The 16,821-nt window shown below is 41.6% G+C and overlaps 1 protein-coding gene across 44 annotated transcripts in view; it reads right to left on the minus strand.

Annotated features, from left to right (window-relative positions):
- The window catches only part of ESRRG (estrogen related receptor gamma), a 617,890-nt gene that overhangs the window by 291,795 nt on the left and 309,274 nt on the right, over positions 1–16,821 (minus strand). For 17 of the 44 annotated variants that reach the window (XM_072759528.1, XM_072759526.1, XM_072759517.1 and 14 more), the window contains one exon: positions 5,306–5,388. The exons of 26 other annotated variants lie outside the window; for them this stretch is intronic. The gene's annotated coding sequence lies outside the window, so the exon portion shown is untranslated. Of the gene's footprint in view, positions 1–5,305; positions 5,389–7,171; positions 7,190–16,821 lie in introns of those variants that run through there. One more of the 44 variants, XM_072759508.1, reaches the window with a different exon arrangement.

Genomic DNA, 16,821 nt, shown 5'->3' on the forward strand with positions numbered 1-16,821 from the left:
GCAGAGGATCCACAGAGATTACCTGGAATTCTTCTCTACATCAGTCTTGATGTAGAGATGCCTTGCTCCCATTTTATGCATTTTCCCAATAAGTGAGCAGTACAGTGAGAATCAAGTCAGATACCATAACTCCAAGCCCTGACTCTTTTGACTGAGGCAAGAAAGAATTACTCCTAGCACTTTAGGGCTTTCTTCCTCCTTTCCTTCCCCACTTTGACAAATGCTGATTGTCAGCTATGCACTCAGCACTGTACAGGGGGCCCCACCTTTATCCTTGGTTTGGCTCCCTCTGGTTTCAGTTACCCATGGTCACCCGCAGTCTGAAAGCAGATGGTCCTCCTTCTGAAGAATTGTCAGAAAGAAGGTCAACAGTAGCCTAACACTTCGTCAAAATGCCTACATCATTCACCCCACTTATCAGGTAGGCATTTCATCATCTCACATCAACACGAGAAGGATGAGTACAATCAACGAGGTATTTCAAGAGTGAGAGAGACTGTATTCATAGAACTTTATTACAGTATATTGTTATAGTTGTTCTATTTTATTATTATTGTTATTAATCTACTACTGTGCTAATTTATAAATTAAACTTTATCATAGGTATGTCTGTATAAGAAAAAAAAACAGTATACATAGAGTTTGGAACTATCTGTGGCTTCAGGTACTCACTGAGGGTCTTGAAATGTATTTTCTGTGAATATGGGGAAACTATTGCATTGGCTTTAGGAACACAATGTTAAGTCAAATCCATACAGTCCCTGAGGGCTCAAAGACTTGTAAATAGTGGCTTTTGGTTTAGCTAAGGAGTCAGAGAGGTCACCTTTCCCTGAGGTGGCGACCTTTGAGGTAGGATCTGAATGGTGGGCAGAAGTAAGTCCATGAAAATGGGTACAAGATATGGTACCTGCCAAGGTTCTGACACATGAGGGAGCATAGGGAAAGTGCTCCAGTATTACAGGCAGGGGAGCGAGCATGAGAGGGGCTTCTGAAAACCAGGAAGGGCTGCCTCCTACAGTCCTACAAGCAATGTGTGGTCACTGACAGCAGTGCAGTACCACACACAGATTGGAGTCTCAGATGAAGGCCTCCAAGGGCCGAATCTACCTAGGTGGTGAGAATGGATGCAGGATGACCAGCGAGGAGGCCCCTCTAAGAAGTCCAGATAGGAGGCCATGGTAGTTTGGCCTATGGCAGGGACAGTGTAGATGGAGAAAAATAGATTTTAGAGATAGCCAGAAACATCAGATCTTGGGTGACTGATCTAATCTTTTTGTACCTCAGTTTCTTCACCTACAAAAGAAAAATAAACATAAACTTACCTCATGAAGCTATTATGAGGTAATGAATTAATAAGCACAAGGTATTTAAACAAGTGTCGGCTTATAGTAATTTTGCTATTAATAATATTACTCGTATGTTCTTGAACAGAGTACCTAAATCAGCTGAGGAATTGACCCCCTCACTGACAAAATGAGAAGGCGTGACTATATAATTTCCAATACCTTTTCTGGCCCTAAATGGTTAATATTCTTAGCCATTATCCTTTGCTAGTCCAAGAAGACTATAACCTCCTAAGTATGGTGTTCCCAAAGAGATCACGAGATCACTCAGTAAATGTTATGTATCTTCTGTAACCTATACCACTATACCCACTCCTTTTCCAAAAAAAAAAAAAAAAAACCTGACAATGGGCACAAAAAGTGCTGTGAGTAATTTTGAGAAATATGAAACTGATCTTTCTTTCTTTCTTTCTTTCTTTCTTTCTTTCTTTCTTTAAGATTTTATTTCTATTTATTTTGAGAGAGAACCAGAGAGCACGAGCAGGAGGGAGGGGCAGACAGAGAAGGAAAAGCAGACTCCTCTGCTGAGCAGGGAGCCTGATACAGGGCTCAATCCCAGGACCCTGAGATCATGACCTGAGATGAAGGTAGATGCTCAGTCAACTGAGCCACCTAGGTGGCCTGAAACTGAGTTTTCAATCCTAAATATTTCGTATTCAGGATTAGTATAACTTGGCCTAGCATTCCTACCCATTACCCAGTGACTACCTTGCTGTTTCTGCCATGCTTAGAAAGTATTTCAGGAAGGAATCGGCCTCGAGGAGCTTAATCCAAAGTCACAGCCAAAGTCTGCAGAATCACAGCTTAAATGGCCGATTTGACTACTCAGGATAGAAGGAGGCCGTTGTAATCACTGAATCAGCAAGGACTTAAAAGCATTAACAGTGGGTCTGGCATCAAACCAGGATTTATGGGCAGGTACAAGGAAGAGGGACCTTGTCTTCCAGGAGCTTCCAATTCATACAGGGAGGCAAGGGAGGGAATCCATAAGCAAGCAAACTGAAGACTAGTCCATAGAAGTTATGAATGATTTCTTAATTCAGACTGTAGAAGGACAAACAAGAATTCAGTGGAGGAGGAAATGGGCAATATTTAACAACAAAAAGAGCCAAGAACATTGGTATATAGTATCACACTGAGGTTTTTATATCAATGAGAAGTTTGCAACATCTCAATCAAGAGGCTAACTTTTGCTTCTACCCACCTCTGGCACAGCTCATATCTTCAGCACAAACACAAACCAGGAGGAGCAAAACAGAACCATGACAGAGCTTTCCATTAAACTGGGTGAACTTATCTGCAATGATAACTGCAAATATTCCATTTTTAGTAATTGGGGATTATCACTTCTGTAGCCCTAGAACCACATCATGGTCTTGAGGAAGGGGCATCCTCCCAAACTCTTGTTTATTGTAGGTAAAGACACCCTAACTTATTGGGGGGGGGAGGAAGGAGGAATCTCCGTACTTTTCAAATGAAATTACATGAAAACAAAGGAAAGAAACAAAAGCTGCAAAAGGTGAAAAAAAAAAAAATAGACCACAAATTCAGTTGTAAATGAGCTAAACATTGCAGGTAAATTTGAACTAATAAAACAGATGAATTTACTGAAAACTTAACACCTCTCAACACAGCTGTCTGCCCAGTCAGGAAACCATTAACATCTTGTCACCAATGCCCCAAGCACATCAATGATATGAATTCTAAAAACAACCCAGAACAACAAAAGAAATGCACCACCCAGTAGCCAATGGCACACAAGCTTTCTGAACTCCCCTTTCCTGGTGCCCCTCGAAACACTGAAAAACCGGCCAAAGCAGGAGGAAGGTGGGCTGGAGAGAAAAGTAGGAAAGCAATGCCGACAACTTTGAAGAGCAAGTGCAAGTACTTCAATCAACTTGAGACCATTTAAGAAACACCTTTTCAAAATTACAGTTGATTAACTGGCCTGGGTATATGTGTGAGGGGGCTGTCAAAAGTCAGGAAAGCATCCCTTTAATAATGACAAGTCATTATAGACAGTATTCTATTTTAATAAGAAAGAAACATCATTTTCTCAAATTGAAATACCAAAGCAGGGGTCTTTAATTACTTTTGGTCCAGAGGCTCCTTTGAGGATCTCATGAAAGCCAGAGACTTTCTCCTCAGAAAACCGTATGTGCTCACAAAATGTAGCATCTTTTCTTTTCTTTTCTTTTCTTTTCTTTTCTTTTCTTTTCTTTTCTTTTCTTTTCTTTTTTTCTTTTTTTTTTTTTTTAGCATTTGATTTCAACAGAATTTACTGACTCTGCCCACCATCGAACCCATCCCTATACGGGTTCCCCTTTGTCTTGTGGGCCCGGTGTTAAAAGGCTTCTAAACCCCTGTGCCGAGGAAACATGCTTTAAGACCTTGGAACAAGAGTTTCAGGGTCTTCATATACCATCCAACAGAACAGGAGTTACAAAAAGCATTTCATTTTCTCGACTGGGTGGTGTCCAATGATAGCCACTCAATTGCCCACCGATTCTTGATTATTTAGGAGCTGGTTTCTACCTCAGAGGCAATCCTGAACTTGTTTTTCCATTTGGTCCCTATTGTATGTACGTGAGGCATCCATTGCTCAAAAAATACTTTGCTAAAGGAAAGCAGAAAAAAATAATTTTTTAAAGGTGAGAGGACAAGGAGTCAGTTGTGCTCTTGGAAGCTCTGGTAATCGGTTTGTTCGTTCACTTGTTGTGTCAATACCAACTATGAGTCAGAATGGTGGGAGGCAGCAGGTTGGAAAAAGAGGAAGCGTCTTCCCTTGAACGAGCTTACTGTCCAGGGCGCTGAGAAGGGGAGTGTTAGAATGGGTGTACACCAGGACGCTGTGGGGACGTGGGGATGCTGGCGAGGAAGGGGTCTTTCTGCTTAGGGAGCAGAGGAACTCAGCTGTAGGGATACTAACTAAATACTGCTCATGGAGAACTGCAGGGTGGGTGGAGGGAGCCAGGTATTCATGAGAGGAGGTCACAGCAGCACAAAAGAAAAAAAAAGGAGAATTAACTGAGCAGTTAGATAGCAGTTGACTGATAGTGTCAAATGCTAATTTAAAATATTCCATAAAAGGTGTCACTCGAAAAGAAAAAAAAATTGCAGGCAGAGTCAAATGACAGCTTGTGGGGCCCAATTCAAAATGGAAATGTGGGGCTCCCTGTTCAAAAAATATTAAGAATGTGCAGATGGGGACAGCAGAACTTTAAACCCCGTGCAAGGCCCTTCAGAGCAGAGGGTTCTGTGTGGCCACACAGGTGACCACGCACCCATGCATCTGGCCCTGCTTGTACTAGAAGACAATTTCAAGTGTCTACACCTCTTCTTTAATACTACAGACAAATAGGGACACCCGAGTGGCTTAGAGGTTGAACCTCTGTCCACCTTTGGCTCAGGGCGTGATCCTGGGGTCCTGGGATGGAGTCCTGCATCAGGCTCCCTGCATGGAACCTGCTTCTCCCTCTGCTTGTGTCTCTGTCTCTTTCTGGGTGTCTCTCATGAATAAATAAATAAAATCTTCAAAAAAAAATTACTACAAACAACCTACATTTCTCAAAGGACCTGCCACAAAGCACTTAATACATGCTTCTAAGAAGCACCAGGCCGGGAGCTTTACTTCCACTTAATGTTTTTCCCGCAACCCTGTGACATAGATGTTACTAACTCCCACTTACACATCCTGAAACCAAAGAAAGTAAGCTGCTGGAGGGCAAGGTGGTGCTCGGGATGTTGAAGATCTCCCTCTGTGCCTGTGGCCCTGCCTCGGTGGTGACCTGTCAATGTGTGTTTGGATTTCTTTGCTATGGGGGGTTGGGCTTTGGTTGAGCCCCAATGGTCCAGAGTCCTGGAGTCAGGTGTGCGCTTTCGACATGAGCAAGATTGAAGTGGGAAGGGCCACCGATCCCCGTGCCGGTCACGCCACCCCACCGAGTCCCCCCAGCACCTACCTCTAGTAAGAATGGGAGCTGGATGTGGAGGGAGCAAAATGCCAGCACGCTCCGAACTGTCCTTTTTTTCAATACAGACACAGCTAGGAGGAGAAATCACATAATTTCCATGAGAAATTATGCATTAAAATAGCACATGCACGCTTACAAGAGCCCGGAATCTATTTTAAAAGAAGTTATTAAACCCTTAGAACCTATAGTAATTTCCGATTTCTCCCAGCAAACCTCCAATTAATAGTTTTTGGAGACAAAGGCTTGCCAGAGCATTCAGAGGTTCATCGGAGGGCTCTCCCCTCCCCGAACCCCTTCCCCCCTCTACCAGTTTGCCAAGGGTGAAATTCAGCTTTTCCACTTTTTAGGAGAACAAGCACTGCCATGATCACAACACAACATTGACTCAACAGTAAAAAAACAAAGACTCTAAATATTTACCAAAACTCCTTGGGTTTTTATATCTTTTTTTTTTTTTTTTTTTTTTTTTTTTGCCAATGTGAACAGGCCACCCCTCCCACACATGTGGGGCGAGGTGGGGGCTTTTGTAGAGTCTTTAGCCTCTGTCCTTTAGTCTTACCAGGCCTCACATAAGCCCTGTTGTGGCTCGGAGCACTCTGTGATTAATAGCTTGGCCAGCCATTCCTACTTAAAAACTATTCCTACTTTATGTCTTTTTTTTTTTTTTCCCCACTCTGTCCCTGATTTTCTCTGATCCTTATTTTTCTGCTCAGCAGAAATTACCTACTGTCAAAGTCTTCTCTTCACCCCAAAGCCTCCTAACTAAATTCCTTCTCCAGCGTTTTTGTTTTGGGAAGCTTTCGTTAAGTCGATGATAGGCCCATTGCAATGAAGCAAGGCCAAAGCAGGGTCTACACGGGGTTATAATCTGTCAGCACCTGCCCCCCCCCCCCCAAGCCCCATCCCAAATCCACACTGGTGAGTCAGGAGAGCACGAAAAGCCATTCAACCAACCCAACGGTACACCGCCTCGCAGCAGGCCAGCAGCGCTCTCCTTGTTCTGCTTGTACACTGGAAGTGCAAGTTGCATTTTCAAAATCATTCTGTCAGCCCCATGACAATTTAATTTATTTATTTTTTTAGCCAGTTTCTCAACTCTGTTTGGGTAGCAATGGCTCGTCAATATCTCATTCAGGTGTAGCATGGAAAAGCCTAACAACCCTGGGCCGGCAGCCAAGCTTACCAGTGACTGACGCTCGCTTAACTGAGCAAAGATTTGCTCTGCTCCAAGTGGGGCTTGACTATACAAGAACCAGTAGTGACAGCGAGGGCGCCGGCTGGAATCCTAACAAAGCTGCTTCCAACTTGTGCTCAAGCAAGTGGAACCAGCACTTAAGCTGAATGTTAAGGGGCTTCAATCTTGGTCCTTTTTTTTTTTTCTCTTCTTCCCCATCATTTACCTTCTGAATAAACCCTGGGATTTTACGGGGAAAACAGCACATTAGCACACTTACATCACAAATCCTTGTACCTCTTTAAAAGGCTGTTGAAGATTTATTAACTTGTAGGAGCAATCATTTAATTGCTCGCCTCTGCTACACCACATACTATTTTTTTTTCTTTTAAATGACCGAATTAAACCTGCTGAGCAAATTTGGGCTTTGAAGTTCCTGCAGAAGGATCATCCCTTTGAGGGAAGGAGAAAAAGAAGACATGAAATGCTCCCCTTTGGTACCAATGTCCGCATGCCCCCACCTTTCCCGCCCGAGATGCCTTCTTACACAGAAGCAAATCAATCTCGTTTAAACGTTTCCAATTCATTTTCCAAGCCAGGTCCAAATCTCACCGTCGTTTTTCCCTCTAATTTCAATGAAAGCCCATAAGCATTTACAAATGGAGGAACATCATACTTACAATTTTGGGATGTGTAATGCGGCTGTGTATCTTAGGAAAACACTGTTATGTTTATATGTTGCTGTCCTTCCTGTTCAAAGACCACACCACTCTTGGTGAAGCTGAAGAAACTAGTGAGAGACCCAAAGTCCTTTCCACACCACGAACCTGTGCAAACCATTCTTTGAATCGAGCTGCAGTGGCAATTAGCAGAGTCTCTTGCTGTCTGGGACTCTGCCTCTTAGGTCAAATGCAGCCCAAAGCCAACAAGATAATTTACCGCCTAACCACAGTGAATTTGGTGATTTGCAACCGCAGAATCAAATATTTAGACTAATTCCCACTTCACACATAAAAACAGTAGGGACAGGAAGAGGCACACACACACACACACACACACACACGCCTGCCGATTTGCACGTTCGTTTTAGTTAGCCTGCAATAATCCGAAGTCGTGTGTGGGTAACTAGACAGCGTCTGAGGGGCAGAGGCAGTGCATCTGGTTTTTTTAAGCCCTGGACAGCCTTTTGCTTGGGAAGGAGCCCTGTTCCATTGCATCAGCCGTCCAGTAACGCGATCTCACCAACCTATGTGTGAGCATCAGGAGTCCGTGCCTGGGGTCACAAGGGGCATTCTCTTCCTAGCCAACTGAGACTGACATGTGCTGCTGTCATAAAGATCACACCGTCCAGTTTGGCCCAACTGGTGGTCTCGAGAATGAACAGAGGTACGGCCTGTCAAACTGCAAGGCGTTGGCAGGGCTCAAGTGTCAGATTTCCCCCAAATGACAGTTCCCTGCATCTCGGTGCGTTAAAACACTGTGTTGTGTCACTGGGACCCAGAAAAATTTAAAAAAAAAGAAAAAGCCTTTTTAATTTTTATTTATTTATTTATTTATTTATTTATTTATTTATTTATTTTATTTTCCTGGGTCCTTTTGGTATTTTGTTTTGTTTCGGCTTTGTTTGTTTAGCTTCGGTCTGTTTTTAAAGGCATTTATGCCCAGAGTACTACAAAGGGATGTTAGTGGGGCCTCCCTGGCAGGGACATAAAAGTGTATGGGTTTTGAAGGAGAGGAACTGCAAGGCTGTTATAACTTCCCTCAAACCCCAAACCTGGTTAGCTGGGAAACAGTTCTTTAGAGTCGTCCTTTCTTTCCTCTGTGGGACTTGGAACCTGGATGCTATAATTGAAAGCCAGTGTATTAAGCATAACACATCAAACTACTGTTAACACCCTGCCTCCCGCAAGGCTGCCTCCTATAACAGCTCTGTTTTCTGCCTACGGTCTGTGCAGGCAAGTGGAACATCACACGCGCTGCATGCTAAAGGCCGCAGCCTTTGTCTTCTCCAAGTTCTGTCTATTTCAGAGGCTAACATGGAGCAATTAGTCTAATTAATGTGAAACAATGAGCTGTGTTACCACTTATCAAATTGATTGTTCCCCTATCAAAACAAAACAGGCTGGCTTTTTGATGTAATTTCAAGAGATGATTTGAAATGTCATGTTGCTGCAAGCCAATTACCTTATGACTAGCGTCCCGGTCAACAGAATACATAATTAGCATGAGTTTGGGAAGGCTGCTTACTGCTAGTATGTTAATTAACTGTCTTTTGTCATAAAACAAAAAGGTGGTACGGGGAGGTTTTGAAATAGGTCTTTTTTATTTACATTTCTTTGTGCTTATCAACGTGAGGCATGACAATGCAAAAGAATAGACAATTTTAATTCCTCTACTTCGAATTAGTACTCAGCTGCAAGGTCAGGCGTAATGTGCAGGCTGCAGTACCATTCACCTCACCACCTCACTCTAGTCCTGCCCCAGTGTATTATATTACTCGAGGAGTTAAATTAAGTATCGGGTAAAACTCGAATGGAAGAAACCCTGAGCTCCACGAAACAAATCCCCTAATAGACTTCTTTGGAGCTTCCCTGGCTTTTGTGCATCTTGTGAGGGCTGGACGGCGCTTGCCTGCCCCGGGAATTACATTCAGGTGTCGTCTTTCTATTTCAATCTTGAAATTTGGAGAGAATAAACCCATCATCAAATGATGTTATTGCCTTTACCTCACTATGGTAGAGAGAGAATGCATAATGGGCACCTGTGGGCCTGTAAAGGAATCCTATCTGTGAGTCCAGGGCTCTGTAACTCGTCTGCAGCTTCCCCTCTTATGCGATAACCTGGCAATTCAACCTTCTTGATTAAGGAACCAATTCTGTATTTCTGTCTTCTTCAGGTTGAAGGCATGCTGGAGGTACCCATAATCAGTTACTGACAATTAGCAATCAAGTTCATGGTGGCCTTGAGTCAGGGCTTGACATGCATATTAGTAAACAAGCTTCTGGTTTAGAGAACCAGTTGAAGGTTCCAAGATTCTAGTGCTTCTATTCACTGCCCAATGGTATTGTTTTACCTGGCAAAGGTAAGGGAGCCACTCCTGGACATCCCACAACTTACTGTGAGAAATGGGTTGTTGCTTTTGTGTTAGGGTTCAACACTCCTCAAACATTTTTCTTGAGATATGGTTCGTGTCTTGTACTCATATTAGAGTGGTCCTCAAGAGTCACAGGAAAACACAATACCCTGCTCCTAGAAATAGTTTAGTTTGCAAATGGATTTTCCATCCTGACTTGTTTCCATTATTCAACATAGTTTTTTTTATTATTATTATTACAAATACTTAAAAAAGGAAGAAATTGAAGAAGATACAAATAAATGGAAAGATACTCTGTGCTCATGGATTGAGAGAATTAATATTGTTAAAACATTCAGACTACCCAAAGCCATCTACAGACACATGCAATCCCTATCAAAATACCAATTATATTTTTCACAGAACTAGAACAAATAATCCTAAAATTAATATGGAACCCTAAAGGACCCCAAACACCTAAAGCAATATTGAGAAAAAGCAAAGCCAAAGGCATCATGCTTCCTGATTTCAAACTCTATGGCAGAGTTATAATAATTTTAAAAGTTTGGGGGGCACCTGGGTGACTCAGTTAAATGTAGCCTTCGGCTCAGGTCATGATGTCAGGGTCCTGGAATCAAGCCCCGCACTGAGTCCTGCATCAGGCTCCCCAGTCAGCAGGGAGCCTGCTTCTCCCTCTCCTTCTCTCCGCACCCACCCATGCTCTCTCTCTTTCTCTCTCTCTCGAAACTACATAGGTAAAATCTTTAAACAAAATAAAAATAATATAATTTTTAAAATGTGATACTATCATTAAGACAGACACACAGATCAATGGAATGGAAGAGAAAGCCCAGAAAGAAGCCCACACATATATAGTCAGGTAATTTACAACAGAGGAGCCAAGAATAACAATGGGGAAAAGACAGTCTCTTCAATAATTGGTGTTCAGAAAATTGGATAGCTACATGCAAAAGAATAAAACTGGAGCACCTTCTTCTACCATAAATAAAAATTAACTCAAAATGGATTAAAGATTTGAACTTAAGACCTGAAACTAAAAAACTCCTAGAAGAAACCATAGGTGGCATGAGGACTTTTTAAATATGACAGCAAAAGCAAAAATAAACAAGTAGGACTACACCAATCTAAAAAGCTTATGTACGGCAAAGGAAACCATCAATAAAATGAAAAGGCAACCTATGGAATGGGAGAAAAGTCATGCAAATTATATATCTAAAAAGGAGCTAACATCTAAAATATACAAAGAACTCATCCAACTCAACAGCAATAAAGCAACCAATCTGATTTTAAAATGGACAAATGCTCTGAGTAGACATTTTTCCAAAGAAGACATACAGATGGTCAGCAGATACATAAAAAGGTGCTCAACATCACTAATCATCAGGGAAATGCACATCAAAACCCCAATGAGATATCACTTAATACCTGTTAGAATGGCAGGTATAAAGAGATAAGACATAAGAGCTGGTGAAGATGTGGAGCAAAGAGAAACCCTTGTGCAGTGTTGGTGGGAATATAAGTTGGTTCGGCCAATGGCACTCAGTATGGAAGTTCTTTAAAAAATTGAAATGGAACTACCATACGATCCAGCAATTCCACTTCTGAGTCTTCACTGAAGAAAACGGACACACTAACTTGAAAAGATACATCCATCTTCATTGCAGCATTATTCACAATAGCCAACATATAGAAACAACCAAGATGTCCATCAGTGGATGAATGTATGATATATACAATATATACATTAGAATAAAAAATTCAGCCATAAAAAAAGAACGAATCTTACCATTTACAACAACATGAATGGATGTCAACATGGATGGATTATACAAAGTGAAAGAAGTCAGGACAGAGAAAGACAAATATTGCATGATTTCTCTTACATGTAGAATCTTAAAAAAATAAAAAGCTCATAGATATGGAGAATAGACCAGTGGTCATAGGAGATGTGGGGTGGAGGACAAATGGATGAACTGTTTTTTAGTTTAAATGAACTGAATACGATTTTTTAAAATGTAGTGTGGAAAATATTAAATGGATGGGGCATGATGTTTTGTGTCTCTTTGTTTTGGAATGCAGGTACCTCATCTGGGCGATGGAGGGTGGGGAAGCCTGCAGTTCAGAGACTGGACAGGAAGGAGGCTGGGCTCAACTATGCTCGGTGGGAGAAGACAGGGAGTCTCTGTAAAACTCTTCACCCCTCTGAATCTAAAATGTCTTCCTGAAATATAAGAAAAATGTAAAAATATGGGGATCCCTGGGTGGCTCAGCGGGTTAGCACCTGCCTTCAGCCCAGGCGTGATCCTGGAGTCCCGGGATCGAGTCCTGCATCAGCTCCTTGCATGGAGCCTGCTTCTCCCTCTGCCTGTGTCTCTGCATCTCTCTCTATCATGAATAAATAAATAAAATCTTAAAAAAAAAAGAAAAATGTAAAAATACACAAGGAATTGTGGCTATAGTTTTCAAAGAGCATAGGCAAGGGAGAGAGAATCAAGATGAGAATGGTTACCTAAGAAACCTGGAGCATTAAGTGGTAATCATAGCTAACCATTGCTGAGTACTTTGGAGGTGCCAGGGTAATACCAACCCCAATATAATAATGAACTCAGTACATGAGGAGGATAGACAACAAATGAGATCTACTAATTTCATAGCTCAGCAGGAGTGTTTGGCACATTCCTACTTTAGAATGAAAAAGTCACAGAGCCCTAGCATTGAATGAAATCTTAACATTACTCACCAACATCCCTCCAATGGGAATTGTCCTACACTAGCCCTCAAAGATTGAAATGAGACTCCTTTCAGGGACAAGTTCCTCTGGGACAATTTAGAGAATTATTTATATATGTTCCAAAAGTTTTTGGAGCTTTGCTGACCAGAAAACTTAGACTTCCCTATGTTTGGGTATAATTCTTCCCCTAAAGCTAAAGCATGGATCACTGAGAACATGAGATGTCACATCCTCTGGGTGTGACAGAGGATGCGAGACAACATCCAGGTAAAATGGCATGACTGAAAAGAAGTCCTGTCTGAACTAGAAACTTGGATGAGTCTTGATGAGACATCATCAGTGAACCTAAAATTAGCAACCTGGAGACTAACCATCAGGGGTGGTAATAATTGAGTGCAACCATCTACTTATAATATTATTTATTACTGACCCCAAACCAACCTAACCATACATCAGCCCATAACAACAGTATGCATGACATCATAAGAATTATTTTTCCTCCCCCCCTCCAAATGGGAAGTAAAGAGGGAGACAAGTTAAAAAGAGAGGAAGGGGAGGCGGGAGTGAAGAAACTTGCATGGCTAGTAGATAGCAGGTGCTCTGCTGGTTTGCACGGCTCCATGTCTATGTGCGTACATAACAGATGTTGTGCTAAATTTCTAGATTACCTCATTAAATCCTCACAACAGCCCTGCAAGGTGGTTCCCATCTTCCCAACCCTGCCTCTTGCTAAATGTTAATGGTAAGTCAAGAAGGCTTAGAAAGGATAATTAATTACGCCAAGGCCCTGATCTCACTCAGGCTCTAAAATTCTACTCTTTCCCACAACACAAGGCTGTTTGGTGTTGTTTTTAGATTGTAATATGTAATATCAGAACTAAATTAAGGTCTTATCTTTGTCAGAGTAAGAGACAACCAAAAAAGCCCCTGGTCATCATCATTAAAAAAAAAAAAAAAAAGGAATAAAATGACCCGGGGACAAAACCCGGCCCATCTAGGAAGCAGTGTGATGAGTTACACTTCTGTCGTTTGCAATCTGGCAGATCAGGGATTTAAGGAAAACTGGGCCATCGCAACATTTTTGTGCTGAATCCAAAATGCTTTCTGGACATTTAAGAAAAAAAAAAAAGGCAAATCAATGTGTTCAGAAAATAGGGCATTTTTTTTTCCTCCATAAAAGTAATAAAAGCATCCCTAGGAATGTTTTCTGCGGGCCCCCTAAGCACACCCAAACACCTCTTGCAGAAAACCAAGGCTGAGTCGTAAACAGTGTCTTCATCAGCAGATCTAACAAGACACTGAGCGTCAAAGCCTGAGGGACTGTCACCCCTCTCCAGGAAGGTAGACAGGAGCTCCAAGGTAGACAGGGGCTCTCCGGGAGCCAGGTGGTGGCGGAGGGAAGGGCCAGGGAGCCAGCAGTCCTGCAGACACTTTGTTGAAATGTCAGGCAGGCACTCAGCTGGCCTCCACCGAGCTAAGCATCTCTCTATGTCAGGACAAATTGGGCAGGCCTCAAATCTTGTTTCTCTTCTCCAACTTCAGTAAGATGAGTGTAGGGAATGAAGGAGAGAGAGAGGCGGAGAAAAAGATGGGGACAGTTCAGTTCACATGAAAGCACTGTGACACAACCACCTGCCTGAAAACCGTTCCTGGGAACTCAGAATCCTTTATGACAGCGGTGGTCACGCAAACAGAGCCGTGGAGGGGCTGAGCCACCTGCTGAACATGCATGTTCAGAGCATCAGTGTCATAAAGCAATCCCTCTATGACTTTGCAGTGACATATATGTCAGTGTTTCTATATAGGAAGTCTTGAAGAAGATGCAGAAGTATGGAAAGGGTCCAGCTGGGAAGGATATAGCTTGTATATAATAATATCAAAGATAGCAAGGTAGCGCATGAGGGAGGAGACAGGCCAGGGTGAGCCTCACAATATGGTTGATGAAGAGACAAGTGGTGTACTCAATATGTGCGTCAGCAATAGACAGCACAAAGAATATATGTGTAATACACACACATATACACAAACATACACAAACATTTTTGTTTACAAATTAGACCATTTTCCAAAAAAGCAATACTCGGGAACAAATAGGCTATGTATATAGAAGCTGAAACATAACCCATCTTTACGCACAGCCCTGATCAAAACACGCCAAACCACCGGGCTCTGTTTTAAGACACAAACAAATTTCAGAAATTAAAGGCAGTAAAACATTGGGTTACTGGATTTCTTTAGCAACACATACGAAGAACTTGAATTCTACAAAGATTTATTTTTTAACCAGGAGGCTATGCTTGCTCTTGAGAAAGTGTTTGGTATGGGAGAAGATGGAACCTATCAAACAAAATGAGATAATATAAATATTTCATTTAGTCATTATCATCTCTCTTTATGATGATGAGAAGACATTATTATCATATTTTTTATTCTAACTCATAAAAAATGGTCAATCTTCTACATTTGTAATGGGCTACAGCACACTAATCTTAGTTTGGCATAAAGCTCATACAAACCACTCAATATTTTCAATATAAATGTAATGACTTCTGATTTTAGGGAAAAATAACAATGCTCAAAAAACATCACTGGTTAACTCTAACTTCTCCTATTGGTCACTTATGTAAGTATGTGCACTTGCAAAAAATAAAATAAACTTTCTGCATATTCATTATGAAGAGGACAGATGATAATCAGTAGGAGAGACAGCAAATTTCTTCTTGAGGATTAGGCTCCAATTGGTTGAATTTCAACATCAACCTGGCAATTTTACTATTAAGTCAGCAGAAGTGACTTCTTATACACTATGCCACTTACTACCAGAGAACATCAGGCAAAGGGAAAAGAACACGCTAGAATAAATTGTGCATTATTTCTGGCATTAGTTAAAGGAACAGAGCATTATAAGAAAAAAAATACAGTACCATTGATTTTTACAGGTGTTTAATACAGATAAGCTGAAAAAAGGGTTTCCATTTTAAGCCCAGTGATGGCTAAAGATGCATTCAAATATGTTCAAAAGCAATCTAAAGTCTTCTAAAATGGTGTTTAAGCTATTCAAGCAAAACGTAAATAGTTTTTGTCGTAGTACTGAGGAATGTAGAACAAAAACAGAGTCCAAGGAGCTGACTCTGGCACACTGCCGACCACTGTAAAATCAGGGGGTCATTAAAACAGAGGTAATACTGTTTATCCATTACATGATCACAGGTTATTTAGAGAAAACAGTAGCAGACTGTCCTTAGAAAGGTAGGAGGCATAATTACCCTGGAAGCCTCCAAGTCCCACTCTCAGAGAAGATACCAAAAGAAACAATCAAGTTGAAGACTCAGATACATGTTGAAGAGAGATATTATATAAGGAGACCAAATCCATGGTGTTTTCCCTGGTCTGTTTTGGATGCATTTCTTTAAAGCTCATTAGAAAGTGTAGAAAACATTTTGCTATTATCCAAAAACAACAACTGGGTACATTCAAGTCTTTGCAAAAACCAAATTAGAAAAAAAGTCCACGACTGCGTGAGCACCGAATGGATAATTTTTCTACTTCACTTATTTCGGGGGACCACTGATGCTCGATTTCTTCAGAGCTCTTTGTACAGTAGGTAACATAATGAGCAGGGTGACAAAGAAAACAACCGTTCTGACCACATGGACGCAGCATTCCTGGATGCTGTAAGACAGGAGAGGTGTTTGCTTTGGGCAGTCCTCACTATGAACTATGATTGGTCTTCCTCATGTGAGCAATCAGTCTTTCTTTCTTAGAAATACATTTTGATGACTCCGGCTCAAATATAAGTCTAATTTCTATAGTTTGTGTCCCTTGTACATTTTTTTAATCCCCTCCTTCCTCTCCGTGACCTTGGCCAAATACCATCTCTTTCCCAAAACTATGATGACCATATCGTAATTGACAGCAGGGTAGGTGCCCTTGTGTGAAGAAATAAGAGGGATTGTGATTAGCTAAAGCCCTCTGGTCAACTGACCAACAAGCATAAATTTAGGGCCTGTTTTCTACGCCATACGGCAATGAGGACCAGGCTGACATAAATGAGGATAAAAAGGCCTCAGTACACAAAAGCCACCTTCTCATCAAAAGTATTAGAATAATTACATAGCATCATGTCAACTAGGACAGAGGAAGTTGGAACAGTTCAGTGTTAAGCATTGTGTGGTATAAGCTGGAGGAGCGGCCAAAAGTGGGATAGGATTATTGTAAAGATGCCCAGGCACCTACAGATCCCGTGAGCCTTGATGGCAGACTCCATCTGGAGATGCTAAAGCAGAAAGCCCACAACTCGATGCTGCTGTAGGTTAAACTAATGACATGATCAGCTAAGAGCCAGAGCACCTAGAGAAATAACTTTGACAAGTCCGGTTAACGATACTTCTGGATGCAAACCAGCTCAGCTATGCTGTCGATGTGTCTCAGTTTCCACATGCAAAATGTCATGGGACTCCTGTATGTCATCAGTACTAAGGGGGCAGGTAAAGGCAGTCTTTGTA

This window comes from Vulpes vulpes, chromosome 5, assembly GCF_048418805.1.
Source record: "Vulpes vulpes isolate BD-2025 chromosome 5, VulVul3, whole genome shotgun sequence".
Taxonomy (NCBI): Eukaryota; Metazoa; Chordata; class Mammalia; order Carnivora; family Canidae; genus Vulpes; species Vulpes vulpes.